Below are 19,939 nucleotides of genomic sequence, written 5' to 3' on the forward strand. Positions count from 1 at the left end.
TTCCAACATTTATCATTTTACTTTTCTGTCATGTTTGTCAATCTGATCAGCATGAGGTACTATCTAAGAGTTGTTTAATTTGCATTTCTCTAATCAATAATGATTTGGAGCATTTTTATGTGGGTATAAATAGCTTTAACTTCTAATCTAAAAGCTATATGTTCATATCCTTGGACCACTTATAAATTGGATAATGACATATTTTTACAAATTTGACTCAGTTCTCTATATATTTTAGAAATGAGACTTTAATCAGAAACAATGTTTCCTCATCTTTGTACTTCCCTTTAAATCTCATTTCTATTGGTTTTGTTTTTGCAAAAATGTTTTATTTATCTCTTTTTTATTGAATTTTTTTCAAAGCATATGCAAAGATAATTTTTAAACATTGACTCTTGGAAAACCTTATGTTCTAATTTCAAAACGTATGCATGGATAATTTTTTAACATCAACCCTCAGAAAACCTTATGTTTCAAATTTTTCCCTCCTTGCCCTTATCCCCTCCCCGAGATGGCAAGTAGTCCAATATATACTAAACATGTTTAAAATATATGTTAAATCCAATATATATATATATACACAATTATCTTGCTACACAAGAAAAATCAGATAAAAAATGTAAAAAATCAGAAAGAAAATAAAATTCAAACAAACAATAAAAAAGAGTGAAAATGCTATGCTGTAATCTACCCTCTTTCCCACAGTCCTCTCTCTGAGTGTAGATGGCTTTCATTATCACAAGATAATTGGAACTAACCCGAATAGTCTCATTGTTGAGAAAAGCCACATCCATCAGAATTAATCATTATATAATCTTGTTGTTGCTTGGTACAATGATATCCTGGTTCTGCTCATTTCACTTAGCATCGGTTTATGTAAATCTAGCTACACCTCTTTGAAATCATCTTGCTGATCATTTCTTGTAGAAGAGTAATATTTCATAACAATCATATACCATAATTTATTTAGCCATTCTCCAAGTGATGGGCATCCACTCAATTTCCAGTTTCTTGCCACTACAAAGAGGGCTGCCACAAACACTTTTGCACATGTTGGTCCTTTTCCCTTCTTTATGTATCTTTTAGGATATAAGCCCAGTAGAAACACTGCTATGTCAGTTTGCACAGATTCATAATCTTTGGTCATAATTCCAAATTGCTCTTCAGAATGGTTGGATCTATTCACAATTCCACCAACAATATATTAGTGTCCCAGTTTTCCCACATCCCCTCCAACATTTGTCATTATCTTTTCCTGTCATCTTAGCCAATCTAGAGGTACAGAGTTGTCTTAATCTGCATTTCTCTAATCAATAGTGATTTAGAGCACTTATTCATATGACTAGAAATGGTTTCAATTTATTCATCTATTCATATTCTTTGGCAATTTGGGAAGGGCTTGCATTCCTATAAATTTGCATCAATTTTCTACATATTTTAGAAATGAAACCTTTATTTAAGAAAATTGATGTAGAAATTTTTTCCCAGTTTATTGCTTCCCTTCTAATTTTGTTTGATTAGTTTTGTTTGTACAAAACCTTTTTAACTTAGTAAAATTTTGTGTTTAATAATGATTTCCAGTTCTTCTTTAGTCACAAATTCCTTCCTTCTCCACAGATCTGAGAGGTAACTATCCTATGTTCTTTTAATTTCCTTATGATATCATTCTTTATGTCTAAATCATGAACCCATTTTGACCTTATCTTGGTATATGGTGTTACATGTGGGTCCATCCAGAAATAAAGAGATATTCATTCCATTCTTTTCTGCTTTAATCAAAACAGATCAATATCATTGTCTTCTGTTCTGATTGCCACTATTTATAAATCTCTTTAATGAACTAGAAAGAAAAAGAATTTTACATAGTAAAATAAATTTTGTTCATGCCATGTGAGAATATTTTGAAAGAATTGGATGTAATTGTTTATGGAAAATATTCAAAATTAAGTGAGTAAATGAAAAAGTGCTATCAAATATTGGAAAGGCTGTCATGTGGGAGTGAGTTTTTGGTTTTACTGTGATCCAGAGGAAAGAAAGAGGAATAATAAGTGGAAGTTTCAATGAGACAAATTTAGTTTTAAGGACAAAAAGTGCCCAAAATTAAAATTAATTAATCTTGGTTCACTAAATATTAGGTGGGTTATCCTTAATTAAGGATTATCAAGAACAGTTAGAAGAGTATTCTTTTTTTGGTATGTTAGTTTGACAGAAAAAAAAAAACTTTGCTGTTGCTGTTGTTGATGAGGCTAATCTTTTCCCTATCCAAGAGATTTTGGGGAATATTCTACTTATGTCAGCTCACATTCTCTGATTATCCCTGCTTTTTGCTTTGTTGTTTTTCTGGAATCATTCCCTCCTCTTATCACCTCCCCATCTGGAAGAATTTTTAATTACAACATTCCCAAGTAAAAATTTGCAATTTGTTATCTGAAAAGAAGTTTTCTTTGACCTAGCTGTAAGAAACAAACAGAGCCCTACTTTTCCCCATAATTCAACTGAGTGTCTCTGATTGAGGAAAATAAGTGTCTTCTAAGGTGAAGAATATTCACTAAAGCTTTAAAATCATAGTCTTAGATTTTTTTTCTTGCCATGAACAGAAAACCATTATCACCCAAGTATTCCTTTATTATAACACCCTAGAATTTATTTTTAACATTACATTTTTGCCCCAGTCTCATTATGAGATAGGGCATGGAATATTATAGCTTGGAAATTTTAGTCCTAAACTCAATGTGAGACATTGGTGGGCTAAACTAGGACCCTTGTCTTGGGCTATATATGTAACCTTCAGCTTGGAGTTTTCTCTCAAACATGCCAGATAATAAAATCTATTGCTTTTAAGTATTTAAACTCTGTTCTAATTCTTCTGTCATGATAATCCTAACAATGGGCTTAAAGACACATTATAGAATGGAATCTTTGTTAGTCATGGATTGGATATGACATCTACTAAGATTTCTATTAAGATGCTACTTTGAAATTTTGTGATTCTCTTTATAAGACATAGCAAGAATCTTTTTTCAATAAGACGACTAGGATGGCTTGTGACTTGTAACAGTGCTAAAAGAATCCACAGGGAAATAATGGATCCATCAAAGTACCAAAATATCTATACAGAATTGAAAATGTGAAAAGTATAAGAGATTGGGCATCAGATTGTAGCCAAAATTTGATTTGGATTTGATCCCATCTCAAATTGTTTTCTTGACATTTGGCCCTCTTTTCTAAAGTTCAAGAACTAAGGAAAAAAGAAAAAAAGAAAACTTTATTGATGGCTTTGATTAGTTGATTCAGGCAACAAAGATTTACTGTAAATCATTTACCCTCATGGAATAAAAGACCAAGAATAACAGACCTGCAACAGACCTTAGCAATTATCTAGTCTAATCTTATTACAGATGAGGAAACTGAGGTTCTGAGAAAGCCATATAAGAAGTAGAAATCAATGGTTTGAATACAATTACTCAGATTTTAAAATATCTTTTCAATATAATAATGCCTCCCTAGTCATTAGCCATTTTTTAAAGTCTAGTTAAACAGAAATAGTTTTATACCAAAGTACCTAGATCTTGAAGGAGTCTAGAAACATAAAATACACTAACATAGAATATTAGAGCTAGAAGGAACCATAATAAGAAGTCATCTTGTGAATACATTTATAGTTTAGATGGAAAAATGAGGTTCAAAGACAGAACGTGATTTTTTTCTTCAATGCTACACTGTTAGTTTCACATTAAAACCAGATCTTAAAATTTTGGTCTCACGACTATTGTCCAGTGTTCTTTTACCTCAGATGCCAACTTCAACACTTCCTATCATTAATTCCTTCCCTTTTAGATAACCTTTCCTTATATGTATACATACTTTGCAGTTAATAAATGCTTATTGATTGATAAAGACATAAAGAGAATGAGAGAAAAAGTGAGAGAATAAGAATGGGAGCAAGGGGTGGGAAGGAAAAGAAAGGAAGGAAGGAAGGAAGGAAGGAAGGAAGGAAGGAAGGAAGGAAGGAAGGAAGGAAGGAAGGAAGGAAAAAAGGAAGGAGGGAAGGAAAGAAAAGAGGGAGGGAGGGAGGGAGGAAAGGAAGGGAGGAAGGAAGGAAGGAAGAAAAAAAGAGACAGGAATTTTTTAAAAAGAGTATGCTTTCCTATTGTCTCTGGGGTGAAATTATAAGTTCCATAAAAGCACGATGTGTTTTTTATTTCTTTCTTTTTTTTTTTTTTGGCATGTAATAGCACCTGATGTACAGTAAGCAATTAATAAATGCTGGTTGACTGATCATTTGTCACTTACCTCTCATAGATATGAATACAAGGTGTTTCCTGGCAAATTCTACTGCTCTGCTTACCCTTCCCCCATCTGATATCTTATGTTTTAATGTTAAGTTGGCCTTTTAAAATAAAGTTTAATATGCATTTTAAATCTTTCATTAAGTTTAAGTTGATTTCATTTGAGGATTATAAATAATTCCTTTAAAACTGAGTTTTCAATAAATAATCACCTTAACAAAATAGCCTGAGGTACACCATTTATAAAATGTTGAATTCACACTAGGGTTGCTTCCAATGAGCAGTAAGGACGCAAATCCTGGGGCTTCAGTTTGAGACCAAGCTATCCTTGAATAGTGGAGTGAAGGAATTTATGCTCCTTGAAAATTTACATTGCTGCCGCTGCCATTGCTATTTTCATTTCTTTATAAATTTATGGTTTGCATTCATTGGAGATAGTGGCACAAATTATCATCCCTGAATTTAATGGAATATTACTAAACCATAAGAAATACAGACTATAATGAATAAAATATGTAATACATGTAGCATACATGTGGTTTTATGTATTATACTTACATAGTAGAATAATGAAATACTAAGGCCTTTGAAAAGAAGTATTCTTAAATACATTGGATTCTTAGGTCAGTTCCATTGATCCATTTTTATCCATCTAGGGGCTTTGACTACCTTAGAAAAGCAATCCCTTCTACTAGGAATTGTATTATAAATGAGAACAAGTGATAAATGTAGCCGTAGCTCTGCTTACATTTTCTCTCATTTGAAAGTATTTTTGTCATTCCACCTGTTTAATATGAATCAAGGAAACATGCAGTTTCAAAGTGTTGATGAAGGATTAGAGATTTTTTCCTGCTGCTGCTATTGTTATTCATATTTCTGTAGAAGTTTATGCTTTGCATTGATCAGAGAATGCTGACACAGATTGTCATCCACAAATTTGATGGAGTATTACTTTCTAAGAAGAAATTATGAATATAATGAATTCAAGATATAATAGTATACATTTAGTTGGATACATTTTGTATATTGGATGGTACATTAGAAGTAATAGGCATCATGGGAAACTCCTCATGGATTATTTTCTTATATTTCAGAACCATGCCAAGCCCCATTGTATTTGAACCAGATCTCTCTGCTCTACTTCAATCCTTGATCTATGACCTCCTTCTCAAGTATCATTGTGAGGGACATGACTTTGACAGTGATTAGAGCATAGTAAATAGTTAATAAATGCTTCTTGAGTTGACTAAAATTAATGAATGAGCGGAGGATCACCAGTTTTACCAACAATACTTCTGATAATATGGCAAACCACTATTGTCTATTCTGTAACTGCCTTCTGGATCCTTGGGAATTTACAAATTTGTTTGGGATGAATTGATAAAAAATTAACAACATTATCCATAAAGGATACTTACCCACTTAAAAGTTATTAACATTTTCTCAAATAGAAGATTTAATGAAGAATACAATAAATCAAGCTCAAATTCATAACCTTTGCCAATTGTTAAGGTGTAAGGGTCACTAAAAACTTAAAGTGCTCTTGGTTTAAACTGGCTCCAGCACATCTGGATTTTTGATATTTGTCTGCTCTTTCTTAGAGGTGTAGTCTCATCCAAATTGAATATAGTTCTTTAAGAAGAAAGAGTGAAACACTTTTATTTCTATCTCCATCACCAAACACGATTCCTGAGAAATAGTATTTAATACATATTCCCCCATACCTATTGCATTGATATAAGTGTGGAGAGATATATAAGTAAAAAGTAAATAAGCAAAGCCAGGAAAACTGTTGACAAGATGTTCACAAAAGTACAAATGGAAACAAACAAAACTTAGAATTCAAATTAAAGGAAGATTTTTATCTTTTCTCTCTCTTTTTTTTTTTACTTCTCTACTTTGCAAAAGTGGCTTACTCTATTTAAGAGACATTGAATGCATATTCATATATGCCTGAGATACTTTTTAATTTTGGTAATCTACTTTGTTGTTGTTTTCCTTTGTCTCTCTGTGTGTCTCTGTCTCTGCCTCTATCTCCTTGTCTGACTTCCTCTTTGTCTCTCTCTTTCTGTCTCTCTCTCTCTCTCTCTCCCTCTCTCTCTGTCTCTCTCTCTGGATGATTCACTGAATAGAGAAAAGAGGAAGGGCATACCCAGAAATGAAGATGATATTAAAAACAGCAAAAACAAAGAAAAGCCATAAGAACAATATAAAGTTTTTGGTTTATGAAATATGTTCTTCACAAAAACACTGTGTAACACAGACTTTAAGTATTGCCATCCCTTTTCAAAGATAAGCTTTCTAAAGTACAAAAAAGTATATATATAATGTGATGGTGAACACAATGCAGTCCTATGGGAATTAGGAGTCAAATTCAATGTTTCTGACTCTGATTCTTCTCAATGTAATGTGTTTCCTTCCATGAGATCATTAATTTTACTACAACATAGTTTCATTATTCATAGCACATTTTATATTTCTGTCAGGTAATAAACTGGAGAATTTGGCTCAATTAACCTGAATCCAACCTCTGCCTCTAGCATTTTTTCAAATTGCATCAACCTCTTTTGTTAAATTTACATTTATGTACAATTGACCCATATTTCTAACAGTCAAATGATGAGTTCTTAATATATTATAGAATAAAAAGCAAAGTGAAACAATGTCTTTTTTCTTTTTGTAATCAAACCATTGTTTGTAAAATTTGAATTTAAAAGGATGACAAAGAGACAGTTGAAAGAACAAAGCTGCTGAGATGACACCAGGAGGAGTACAAAGAAACAAAACTGTATGAACAATAAAACCTATTTAAAATAAAGTCCATGTGAAGAAAGCTGCCCACTCCCATCTGAGTTTCCTTAACAGCAGATGAACAGATAGGCTTGGCCATAGTGCATTTTCAAAATCACCAAAGCAATGTTTTCTAAACATCTTCTAATTGGTTCATTGTTTATTTGCTTTATTCCTGCTTCCATTTCGGAATAGAATTAAATTTACATTCAGATTATTATTAGACTTCATTTATGCCAATATTACTCTCCTTACTGTTTATGGTATGATTTTATTTTATTTTTTTTACTCCATACTTGTGCGCCAGGAGGATAAGAGTCTCTCATACTGGAGGCTCCTCCCATTCTGGTAGCTCTATATCTCATCTGTAATTGATAGTATCACGGTATTACTTGGGTTACTTAACAGTTGTCACTGAGTAACACAACCAGTGTGCATGAAAGAAAGAATTGAACATGTTTTCCTTTTTCTAAAGTGAGACCCCTATCTACCTGGTACTTTGGAAATAATAGTAATATTAAATGATTCAAAATCCAACCCATAAATGTAACCAGGAAAAGTATCCACAATGAATTAAATACTTCCCTGACAATGCTAATGGAGGGATGTGGAAAGGAATTAAGAGTCAACATCAGCTACGCTGAAAAAACAGTGGAGATTTTGTGTGCTCTGATTTTGATAATATTGATTGAAAGGTCTATATGAAATCCCAAAAATCCTTCCAAGAGGGCTCTGAAGATACCAGTGAATATGTTAAAAATCTGCTGAACGAAATGTGACTTTTCCTAAAAATCAAAGAAATAGATTTAGTAGTTTAGCACAGGGCTGGGCCAACTGAGGGTTACCATGATAATAATATAATGTAATTTATCAATTACTTTATAATTGGGAAAGTACTTTACATATTTTACTTCACTGGATTCTCACAACAACCATAAGAAATATTATGTATCATTTTCTCATTTTTCAGATGTGAATAAATAGATTGAAATAGATTTAAGTGACTTAAATTCTGGGTTCATACAACTGATAAGAGGCTGACACAGAGTTTATATTCATGCCTTCCTAACTCCAAGTCAGGCCACAATGGCTTGACAGGAAATCTAATAGAGTAACATTCTTTTGTATCATAAAGTAGCAAGATAAGTGAGAAGTAAACTATCATTTATTTAAAACACACCACTTACACAATAAAGCCGCAACCAATTCCTATGATATATCCTTTTTCCCGGAGACAGGATGTTATACAACGTGATGTTTAGTAAATTTTGGTCAGATGTTTAGCTTCAATCCCAAAGCCCATTGTTATGGTACTCCACCCTTACAGGTAGAAATACATATTTTGCTCTTCTAGAGAGAATAGGATGGAGTTGGTGAGAATGAGAGCTTTATTCAATCCTCAAGTTTTCTTCAAGCTGTAAAATCACCTTGTTTGCTTCTAGCTTCTAGCTTCCAGATTGAGAGGGTTGATGGATGAAGTCAACTTCCCTTTTAGGTGCTGAAAGAAAAGAATCTGCGAAAACATGAGGATTTAGCCTCAATCATGTCTTTATTTCCAGCTTGAGGCACTAGAAACTTCAGGGAACTTCCCCTTGATCGAGGTCAAGGTCTCTTCTCTTAGTTGAGCTAACTCCCTCCTAATAGAACTCTTTCACTGTATCATCTGCTATATACTACTCTGTTTACTTCCTATTATTTAATTTAATATAGTGAAAATTATCCATTTCACATTCCATAAAGTATCCTAGTTCTTTGGCCACAAATTCCTTCTTTCTCCATAGATCTGCGAGGTAGACCATCCTTTGCTCTTTTAAATTGCTTATAGTATCACTCTTTAGGTCTAAATCATGAACCCATTTTAACCTTATCTTGGTACAGGATGTTAAGTGTTGGTCAAGTTTCTGGTAAGGTCCTCATTTTGACTGGAATAATAATAATATAGAGTATTTAGGTAGGGGGTTATAGTTAGCAAAGTGACTTACATATGATAGCTCATTTGAAAGAAGAAAAAAAGGGCATAATAGCAGCTGAAAGGCGGTTTGAGAGGACTGAGGATGGAGAAGAGAAAGAGGGAGGAACTAAAAACTCTTTGTAACTACTCAAAGTAATCATGTTTGTGATTACAGGCAAAAAATATTTTTTAATATTCTCTTGCCATTTAAAAAGACTTTACCAAAGCATTTATTTAGTGCTAGAGGTTGTAGAATTCAATTTTCTTTATGCCCAACTGTATATAAAGCTACAATTTGCTCCAGGATATTGTAATTTAATTGGTCTCCTTCAAAAGCTATTGGGTTGTGGGGGTTTTCTCTTTAATTTCTGCAGAATTAATTAAAGTTTTTCAATAAGCATTGTCAATATTTTTAATTCCTAAAGAAATATGAACACCAAGTTTCTGAGTTGTATTTAGAAATCTTTGCTGTCAATTATGTATCTAGTATTCAAGTAATTCTGTGACCTTAAGAAAGTCACTTCTCTCTCAATCTAAGTTTTTAAACATGTAGAACAGGATAGTAATATTTTCACAACCTGCTTCTCTGGTGATGCTGTAAAAGCAAATGATGTCACAACTTTTGTCATTATAAAACATTAGAGAAAAGCCAGAAATGATTATTAAGTTTAGGAAGAAATAATCAAGAGGATTATTTAATGAAAATGCTATTCTATGTAATTTCATAAGTAAAACTTATTAATAACCAATCAAAATCAGTCTAAGAGGCCATATGATATGATGGATAAAGGATCAAGAAGATCTGGGCTTAAGTCTTGCCTTTTGTATTCTGGCTATGAAATTGTACAATTAATAATAAAGATGATATTGATAACAATATTAAGAGCTAGCTAGCATTTATATAGTGCTTTACAACATTACTGCATTTTATACTCCCCAAACTCTATGAGACAGGGTCTGCTATCATCCAACTTTTAAAGACAAAACAATTAAGAACAAATAGATGTTTAATGTTTTTCTCAGAATTACAAAGTTAACAAATATATAAAGCAGAATTTGAAATCAGATCTTCTCAAAGTCTATCTGCTAGTTACTATATTTCTTAATCTCCAGGGAAATCTTTAGGATTGTTAATTTGTAGATGAGCTGTTGATCTGTATCTGTAGTGGAAACTTCTATATAAGCATCTCTCCAAGCTGATGTATGAGTATCTTCTCAAACTAATGAAAACATTAGTCTAGTCTCCTTTTCAAATTCCATTCCCCCAACCCAAAAAAGATCTACATCAACAAAAAAAGGCATTAAAATAGTTTGGTGAAATAATATCATATCAGTTGTTGACATATAAGAACTTGTATTTTACTTGTAATATGTAACTTGTAGATTATACTATTTAATGAGAACAAAGAAATGAATTAAAATGGATTAAAGGACAATTAGATTCATTTAGAAGATCAATGATGAAATACACCTAGATTTCTCTAGATGTATGTGCCTTTCAGGCTTAACCAAAGTCTGCTTTCTGTTTCCTTATCTATATTTATTTGTTACAAAGGAAAGCTATATTTTCAGGGAGGGAATATTATTAATGGTGAGTTACAGAAATGCAAAAAAAAAAAAAAAAAAGAAAGAAAAGGAAATGGAAAAAGAATCAATAAAACATTACAATACACAAAAGAAATTCAGATGGGGATATGAGCAAACAATACAGTGCTATTTTAAAGTACTACTTTGTTTTAAATTTAATGTGCATTTAAAATAGTATATTGAACAGAAATTCACAGTTTCATATATGATTACCTTTTTCTGTTCTTTGTATTTTGAAATGTTTACATTTGTTAAAGACTGTTAAGTTTTTAATAAAAAATAGAAGGAAAAAATCTGATGGAAGACACAAAAAACAATAGTTGATGACATAATGGCAAATTGAATGGAAGACTTCGGAGAAATGTCCCCTGTGATGACAAAATATTGGAATTGTGGGATGTCCATCAATTGAAGAATGGTTGAACAAACTGTGATATAGGAATGTGATAGAATACCATTGTGCAACAATATGTATTGTGCCAGATAGGCAAATGAGAAAAAAATTGTTCCAAAGGCCAGGAAGGCAGCTTAAGTAGGGGCTCTGAAGTGTATGTTGACCATGGTTAGATATCATCAACACCAAGGTCAGGCACTACATTCTCAGCCATCACCAATCATCTTGACTTTTGTCTAGTTCCTGGACTTCAATGGTTCTGGAAAAGAGAGTGATGCCAACAAATTTATGGAACTCTACCTCACTTAAATCTCATTTATGTGTGAGTCAGCACACCAAAGGACATACCAAAGACTATCTGAGATGCACTTTGAAATGGAATGAGCATTTTAAAAATCAAATATGAGGAATGTATTCCCATCATTGGAAAGTTTGTTAAAACCAATTGAAAAAGTTAATGGCATGTTGAGTTTCACTTTGACTGGAATATTATACTGAAAAGATAAACTTGATACTTATGAAGTAACTTTGATATACTTAAAATATTACCTTTATAACCAGGGGTGGTTGTATCTCTCAGCCCATTATGTCTTAGAATCCCTATGACATTCCCATTAGGTCCAGTCTCTGCTTTTGTGCCTTAGGACAGAGAATTGCCTAGGTTATAAGAAAGTCCCTTCTATTTTCCTATATTGATTACTGTCAGAAGTGATTTGAAAGCTTTCTCACTAAAGCTTTAAAAATTCAGTTGTTCCATATCTGTATTATCTAAGCATAATAAACATAATCACTCTTTCACCTGACTTTCCTTGGTAGCCTCCATGGCACCCTAAATAGCCAAAGCTACATAATACATACCCACTAAAACAAATTTTCTTGTATTCGAGTCCTATAATTTCCCTCTCAAATTACACAGGGAATGGTGTGAACTAGTAACTGCATATGATTTTCTCACTTTCCTTAAGTGGATGCAAAATTATATAAATTTGGATTTTCTTTTTAGTTCCAATTTTTCTCACATCTTCAGCCTTGGCCATCTCCCCTTCCTGCTGCAGGTGTTGTGCTAACAGAGAAGGCCAAACCGTGCCTGGTTTATTGGGCTTGTGATATTCTTTCCCTATGATCTGAAAGTCCATGGAGTAATGTTGGCAGAGAACTCTGTTGCAGCCACAAGGGAGTTATAGGCTTCTCATTTTTATTACAAATTGAAGCCTGAGAAGTGTGTTTCTTAAGGTTAATAATGTGAGCCAACCTTTAAGTGTGAAAATGTGATGCCTTTTTATGTAGTACAATTAAGGATGATGATCAAGCTTATTGGTTCAGCTGTGGCAGAATGTTAAGGGAATATGTCCTCACTTAGGGTGTTCAATTCTGAAAGAAAAATTACTTAGGCACTAGGTAGGCCTAATTTCATGAAAGCTGATTTATCTTTAGCAAAAATGTGGAGTAGAAGTGGCCTATTACAGTGAAAAGAGACTTGGATAGAAATCTTGGCTCTACATTTTACAGGATTTGAGGGACATAGATTGAGAACCCAATAGAGGCAATCACGTCCTCTCATCTTGTAGGTGAAAAATTTAAAGCTTTGAGTGGTGAAGGAAGAGATATGCCCAGTGTGAAAGCATTACCAAGTGTCTGAGGAGGGATCTGAACTGTGCATCTTCTTGACCCCAAATTCAGCACTTTATTCTTTATAACAAAGGAAATTCTCCTGGGAAAATCAAGTAACCTGAGTCTCATTTTCTCATTTGCACTTTGAGAGTGAATTCTCTTATGGAGTTGTATAATTCTAAGCTATAGAAAATTAAAAGGCTATGATAATTAGAATTATTATAATTTAAATTTAATTTAGATAAAGTTAAATGCAAATTTTGTAGGAAAATATACTCTCTACTGCCACTTTCTACTTTCATTTCAGTTGTGGAACTGCCATTAATGAATACAGACATTGCTACCATTTAAATATACTCCCCTATGACTTCCTGTGATTTATGAAAGTAAAATATTCCTCCCTGTATACCAGTTTTCCATGTATGTTGTCTCTCCACATTACAGTGTACATTCCTTAGATGTCTAGGGAAATGGCTAAACAAAGTCTGTTCTTGAATTGCCAGTCATTCAATTGATGTACATTTATTAACTACTTACTAGGTACCAAACACTGTGTTAAGCACTGGGAATACAAAACAATACAAAAGATTGTCACTCAAGGAGCTAATAATCTAATGCTGAAGAAAATAGTTACACAAATAGCTATAAGCAGCCTGTATGCAGGTTTTAGTTGGGTCTTAAAAGGAACTAGGGAAATAAGGAGGGAGAACATTCCAGACATTAGAGACAGTCAGAGTAAATGCACAGAGCTGAGAGAGAGAGAGAGAGAGAGAGAGAGAGAGAGAGAGAGAGAGAGAGAGGAGAGAGAAACAGAGACAGAGACAGACAGAGACAGAGACAGACAAAGAGAGAGGGACAGAAAGACAGAGACAGAGAGACAAAGAGAGAGAATCTTCTTCATAAAACAGAAAGGAGTTCAGTGTCTGTTTTGAAGAGGATGGGGATGGGGACTAAGGTCTAAGACAACTGGAATGGTAGAGAATGGGACTAGTTTATGAAGAATTTTGAATGCCAAATAGAGGATTCTGCATTTGATACTGAAATGGGAGCGAACCACTAAAATTTATTAAATCAGCAGTGATATATTTCAGGGAAGGAGTTAGATTAGAAAAGTAAAGCAGCTATACCCAGTTTTAGTCACTGCCTCCGGTCTCTCTGTATTCCAATCTATTCACTGAACAGCTAATAATAAATTTCCTAAAGCACAGTTCTGATCATGTACCCCTCTCCCATCTCCAGTTAATAAACTGCACTTTTTCTTTATTAGTTTTAGGATCAAATTCAAATTCCTCTGTATGATATTTAAACCTGGACCCTTTTAAACTTTTGTACATATTCTTCTTTCTCTATCCTCTAAAGTTAATCCTTATGTACCTATTTATTGGTTTTCAGATACAGTGTTCTATTCCTTATCTTAATGCCTACTTGTCATCCATGCCTAGATAGATCTCATCTTCATCTATTCCTCTTAAAAATCCTAGTTTCCTTCAAGACTTAGGTTAGTGATAATTTATTGTAGGATATCATTCCCAGTTTTCCTTATTGCTAGCACCTTTCACTCAAAGATTACTTTGTATTGATGTGTATGTGTATGTGTACCTATGTACATAAGATTCCACATTATAATATAAATTCTTTGGGATATGGATTTTTTTTTCATTTTTGTCTTTTATTCTTAGCACCTTAGTGCTTATACTTAATCAGTTCTTAAGAAAAGTTTGTTGAAGATGATACAATGATCAATTCAGATGGACATGTCTGTTTTCAATAATGAGATGATTCAGACAAGTTCCAATGGTTTTGGGATGAAAAGAGCCATTTACAACCAGAGAGAGGACTGTGCAAACTCAATATGGATCACAACACAGTATTTTCACTCTTTTTTGTTGTTGTTTGTTTGCATTGTGTTTCTTTTGTCATTTTTTTCCTTTTTGATCTGATTTCTCTTATGTAGCATGATAATTGTGGAAATATGTACAGAAGAATTGTACAAGTTTAACATCTATTGGATTATTTGCCATCTAGGGGACAGGGAGGAGGAAAGAAGGGGAAATTTTGGAACACAAGGTTTTGCAAGGATGAATGCTGAAAATTATCCATACATATGTTATGAAAATAAAAAGTATAATAAAAAGAAAGAAAAAAGGAAGAAATGTTTGTTGATACATTGATTTTCTAACTCTGAGTTTCTATGATTCTGTAACACCTGATACAATTCTCTTTCTACTACTAATCTACCCAGAGAAAGGACCTGCTCTGCCATCCTGTGGTTGCACTATTTAGTTCAATGATTGGATAGAATAATTGGTGCATTATGTTGGGTAACCTCTGTCCAGAGATAGTACAAGGTTAGTACTGGGGACAGTCCTCCCTACTTTACTCTCACTTCATCCTCAGACTTACACTAAACGATGACTTCCCTTACTCAACTTTCTGTCTTGATGCTTTTATCTCTCCTGTTCCAGTTCTGGGAGAGTGACTGATCTAATTGGATGTTTCTGTACCTCCTTTGAAAGGGCCCGTTCAAGTGGAAGGACCTTAAGTGGAGAGGTCAGAAGGCAAACTGTAAGAATACACTGAAGTAGGACTTCAAAAGATACAGCAGAACTGTGGACAGACAGGCAGTCTCAGTAGCAGACGCTTGCTTATTCTTCATAGAATTTCATCACAGATTTGATCACTTTTCCAAATGACTCAATATAAAGAAAATCCTATTAAATATACAAATTAAGCCTCAGTTTATTGCTTTATAAACCAATAAAAAATGTATTAAATCTTCAAGATATTTCTCACTATGGGCTAGTGATACAAAGATAAAAATGATATAATCTCTGTATTTATATCTTATTTAAGAACAAGAAAATGCACACCCATAATTATATATGAAACAAACACAAGTCAACAAGCTTGCATAAACATCTACTCTCAAGATGAAATACAAAATGCTCTGTTTGATTTTCAAAGCACTTCATAACCAAGTCCTCTCCTTTCAGCATTCCTATACCTTAGTCCCCAGCATATACTTTTTAATCTAGGGACTGGCCTCTTAACTTCTCCATAAACAAGATATTATATCTCTTGTCTCCTGGTATTCTTCCTCATTTTCCTCATTACTGAAATGTTTTCCTCCTTCTGCTCTAATCAATGACTACCCTGACTTTCCTCAAATCCCAACTAAATGCCTACCTTTTACAGGAAGCCTTTCCTTAACTCCTCTTAGTTCTAATGCCTTCCCTTTGTTAAGTGCCACCCATTTATCCAGTATATAGTTTAGTTGAAGTGTGTGTGTGTGTGTGTGTGTGTGTGTGTGTGTGTGTGTCTGTGTCTGTGTGAAAGGAAAGAAAGAGAAAGAGACAGAAAGACAGAGAGAGAGAGAGAGAGAGAGAGAGAGAAGAACAGAAAAGACAGAGAGCTAATAATGAAAAGGTACAGAATTGTGATGGAGTACCAAAGGTAATTTAGAATCAGGTTTATACAAGCATCTAGTATGAGTCAGGAAAGGGCTCACAAAGAAGATGGCATATGAGCTGAAATCTGAAGAAAACCAAAGATTATAGAAGTGAAGCAGTTTATTGTAGACAAGCTTGGGAATGGGAGAAAAGGGATGAGAAATGCAACACTGTGTGGAAAAGTAGCAAAAAGGAGAGTTTTGATTAATTACAGAGTGAATATAGGAGAGTAGTGTATAATAAGATCTGAAAGACAGATTGGAACCAGATTGTCAAGGATTATAAAGGCGAAGCAGATGTATTTGTATTTGATCATGTAATAAATTAGGAAGCCACTGAAATTTATCTAGCAGGGAGGTGACATGGTCAGATTTGTTCTTTTGGAAAATCATGACAGCAGTCATATTGAACCAAAATCAATAAAATGAGGTAGTCACTTATAAATTATATTTCACACAGGATTTTTCAGAGAATCAAATTAAATAAATTCTAGGAAATGCTTTGTAATCATAAATTGCTAATTTATCTCAGGGAATGTATATCTCAACTGAGGAAGAATATGTATTTGGTTAAGTTATATTTAAATTGCATTTTGGTAAATAGAGACCTAGTTTAAGGAATATAGTAAAACACATCTACATACTACCTGAGAAAACAGCAACTCAGCTAAACACTCCAAGATTCACTTTTTCATCATAAAATAGGAAACTGAATGGATTAGATGAGCTCTAAAGTCCCTTCCAGGTCTAAATTTATAATCCATTGGTTCTCAATCTCACTCTAAATCATTGTAGCTTGATGTTTTTTAAGGCTAATTCTAGGGCCACCCAAGTTCAAATGTGTCCCGTCTAACTGAGAAGGCTTTAAGAATCTAAATATGGACTACTTTTTAATCTTATGTGAAGACCAAACTGGGTGAATTCAAAGAGTATATCCAAAAGAATTTAGTTTTTTTAATGTCTTTTTTTAAACCACATTAATTCGTAAATACTAATTGTACTTTTACATGGCAAAGTTGACAAGTCTTAAAATCAGAAAGTTACAAATTTAAAAGCTTCTTCAACAACTTACTATGTGACCCTTAGAAAACCATTTAAACTCTCTCTGCCTCCATTTATTTTTTGTAAAACAAGGATAAATGATAGCACCTACCTCATATGGTTGTTGTGAAGATAGATTGACATAGTGCAAGTAAAGTACTTTGGAAACTTTAAAAAGTGCTACATAAATCCTTTTTGTTGTTGTTGTTATTCTATTATTTTAGTCATGTCCAACTCTTCATGAACCCGGGATCACAAAACTAAAGAGCCCATAGCTGGATTTGACTTCAAATCTTCCTAATTCAAGACCTGATGCCCCATTAATTGTTCAAACTAACTGACCTATATAAATGCTGCTTGCAATGATGTATTAGTATTATTATGAACATTATCATTTCTTGGACATGGAAGTATTGCCATTTTCTTCAATGGATAGATTAAATAAAACAATGAAACTGTAGATCCTTGTAGTACAAAGAAAAGCAATAACAACAACACAAAGAAAACATGTATTTAAGATGAGCATTTAAGATAAGCCTTGCCATTGAGTTCATCATCACAGAAGTAAAGTATTAGGGAGGAAGTAAGAACTATTTTAATAACTGGAAAATATCTTCTCATTGCAGTTCTCCCTATCTTCCAACTCCAAGTGAATCAATGGAATAATATGGCAGCCAGGAAATCTAATGAAAGTTAACCTGTTTTAAAAGAAAACTAATATGCAAGATTAGGAAGAGGACTCTAACCTGTTCATCTCATTTATATGATTTATTCTTGTTATCATATTTTAGGATCAACATTGATAAGATGAAGTGTTTAGAAGAAAATAACTGGAATGGGGAAGCTCTTGATTTCACACCACTTTAGTATCAGTTGAATCTTAAACTTGATGAAGAGGACACTTATAAAGGGAATACATTATATATCCCAAGACTTTGAAGAACTATCAAAGAGAAATCTTTTTTTCTCTCTGCTTGAGTCTAACGATATGATTGCAGATACATACACAGAAATTTAGATAAATATTGAAAATAAAATTAAAAAAACTTCTACAACAAGAGCTATGTAAAGAGAACTGGCTTACATCCCTTTCACTGTAGGGAGAGGGAGATTTTAGAGAAGGGAAAGTGTTCAAGTAAAGGTTAAATAATAGGTACTCAATGACTGTCTATGTAATAGAACATATGAATTAAGGTCATATTATGAAGAATATTGTCTCAATACTTCAAAAATAGTATGATTTCACTGACATAGTCAACCTTTCAACTAAGGCTTATTATAGTCCTTTCAAAGGAGTTTGGTCTTTATGAGATGATATGGATTGAAAACAATACCAATTATAATCACAACCAAAACCAAAACCCGCAGCGATAACTACAAAAACAATAATGCTACTTGATAATTGATCTGTAGCCAATGAACCTCTCTGATCCCAGACTGATTCTTTTATGACAGATTCATAGTCTATGTTTTATGATCATTGCTCTGGAGAATCCCAGGTCATTAGATATGTAATGCATTCAGAGAAAACTAGTACCTGTGGGTTGAGGGCTGCTGAGTCCTTTACAGGGCTGCTTTCCACTTTTGATGGCCACCTGATCCACCTAACACTCACCAGGAATCTGTAGCATGCACGGTAGCCACATTTCTGCAAATAGTCTAAACCAAGTTACCCTCAACCAAGGCTTCTCAATGATGAGCATGCAAAGACTTGTTCTGGAGGCATTGGTGGATGAGAACAATGGCCATGGAGGCAGGTATTGTGGAGTGCTTAGTTAGACATCTAAGTCACCAAGGTCATCCACATCATCTTAAATCATGACCAGTCATCTTGATTCTATCCTGTTGCTGGACAGTGATGATGCTGGAAGAGAAAATGAGCCTGATGGCAGTTCTTTGTTTCTTAAATCCCAGGTCATGTTCCTGGTGATGATCCAGTGAAAAATCATTGTATGAAAGGAAATAGCAAATCATTGGTAAATAATTTCTTTTACAAGTGCTTGTTGTTATTATTGTTGTTGTTCAGTTTTCAATTGTGCAATCATATGCAACTCTTCATGACCCCAAGACCCATACTGTCCATGAAATTTTCTTGGTTGTGATTTATATTTGTCCAATAACTCTCTTCCATCCTTCTGGAAAAGGGGTGTTCATATAGTCATAATCTTGTCTTTCTATAGAGTGATTCTTTAAACATAGTCCTGTCAAAGGACTCCATGTAGGAGAAGTCATTTGTCATGTATATATCACAAACTGACAATTTGATTGAGGGGAATTTTAAAAATTAAAAAGAGAGTGAAAGAGTATTCAAGAGACTTTAAATGTCTCACAGAAGAGCCCATAATAACTTCCCAAACTGAAAGAAAATTAATAGGCAAGGTGGTCTTTCTACAGATGGCAGATTTTGAGCTTTCCATTCCCTCCTTTGAATTTTTATGGAACATCACAGTCTCAAACTTTAAATTTAGATATTAAATAAGTGACAGCATATTACAGAGATGAGGACCAAAGGCATTCATGCATAAAATCACTGGTCACATCTTGAGTTGAATTGACTGCAAAGTTAGAAAGTCAAAAATTTTTTTGTGAGCCTAATGATACAATGTCAAAGAGAATGTCCCTTTGAATTACCAAGCCAAGTGACCTTGATCGAGTTATTTGACCTTTCTAGACACCACTTTCTTTGTTTATTCTATCAGTGAAAGAGTATGGCTATAATAATGGCAAGTAGAATTTTCCATCAGAACATCCTGCTGAATGACCTTGAACAAATGGTTTTTCTCATCTATAAAAGGAGGGGATCTGGCTAATCTATGTCTAAGGGGGCT

General features: G+C 33.5%; 1 long non-coding RNA gene across 2 annotated transcripts in view; it reads left to right on the forward strand.

Annotated features, from left to right (window-relative positions):
- The window catches only part of LOC116421369, a 90,341-nt gene that overhangs the window by 45,928 nt on the left and 24,474 nt on the right, over window positions 1-19,939 (forward strand). The window contains exon 5 of one of the 2 annotated variants that reach the window (XR_004231710.1): window positions 15,139-15,336. The exons of the other annotated variant lie outside the window; for it this stretch is intronic. This is a non-coding gene — a long non-coding RNA (uncharacterized LOC116421369). Of the gene's footprint in view, window positions 1-15,138; window positions 15,337-19,939 lie in introns of those variants that run through there. 2 annotated transcript variants of the gene reach the window in all.

This window comes from Sarcophilus harrisii, chromosome 1 (genome assembly GCF_902635505.1).
Source record: "Sarcophilus harrisii chromosome 1, mSarHar1.11, whole genome shotgun sequence".
Classification (NCBI taxonomy): Eukaryota; Metazoa; Chordata; class Mammalia; order Dasyuromorphia; family Dasyuridae; genus Sarcophilus; species Sarcophilus harrisii.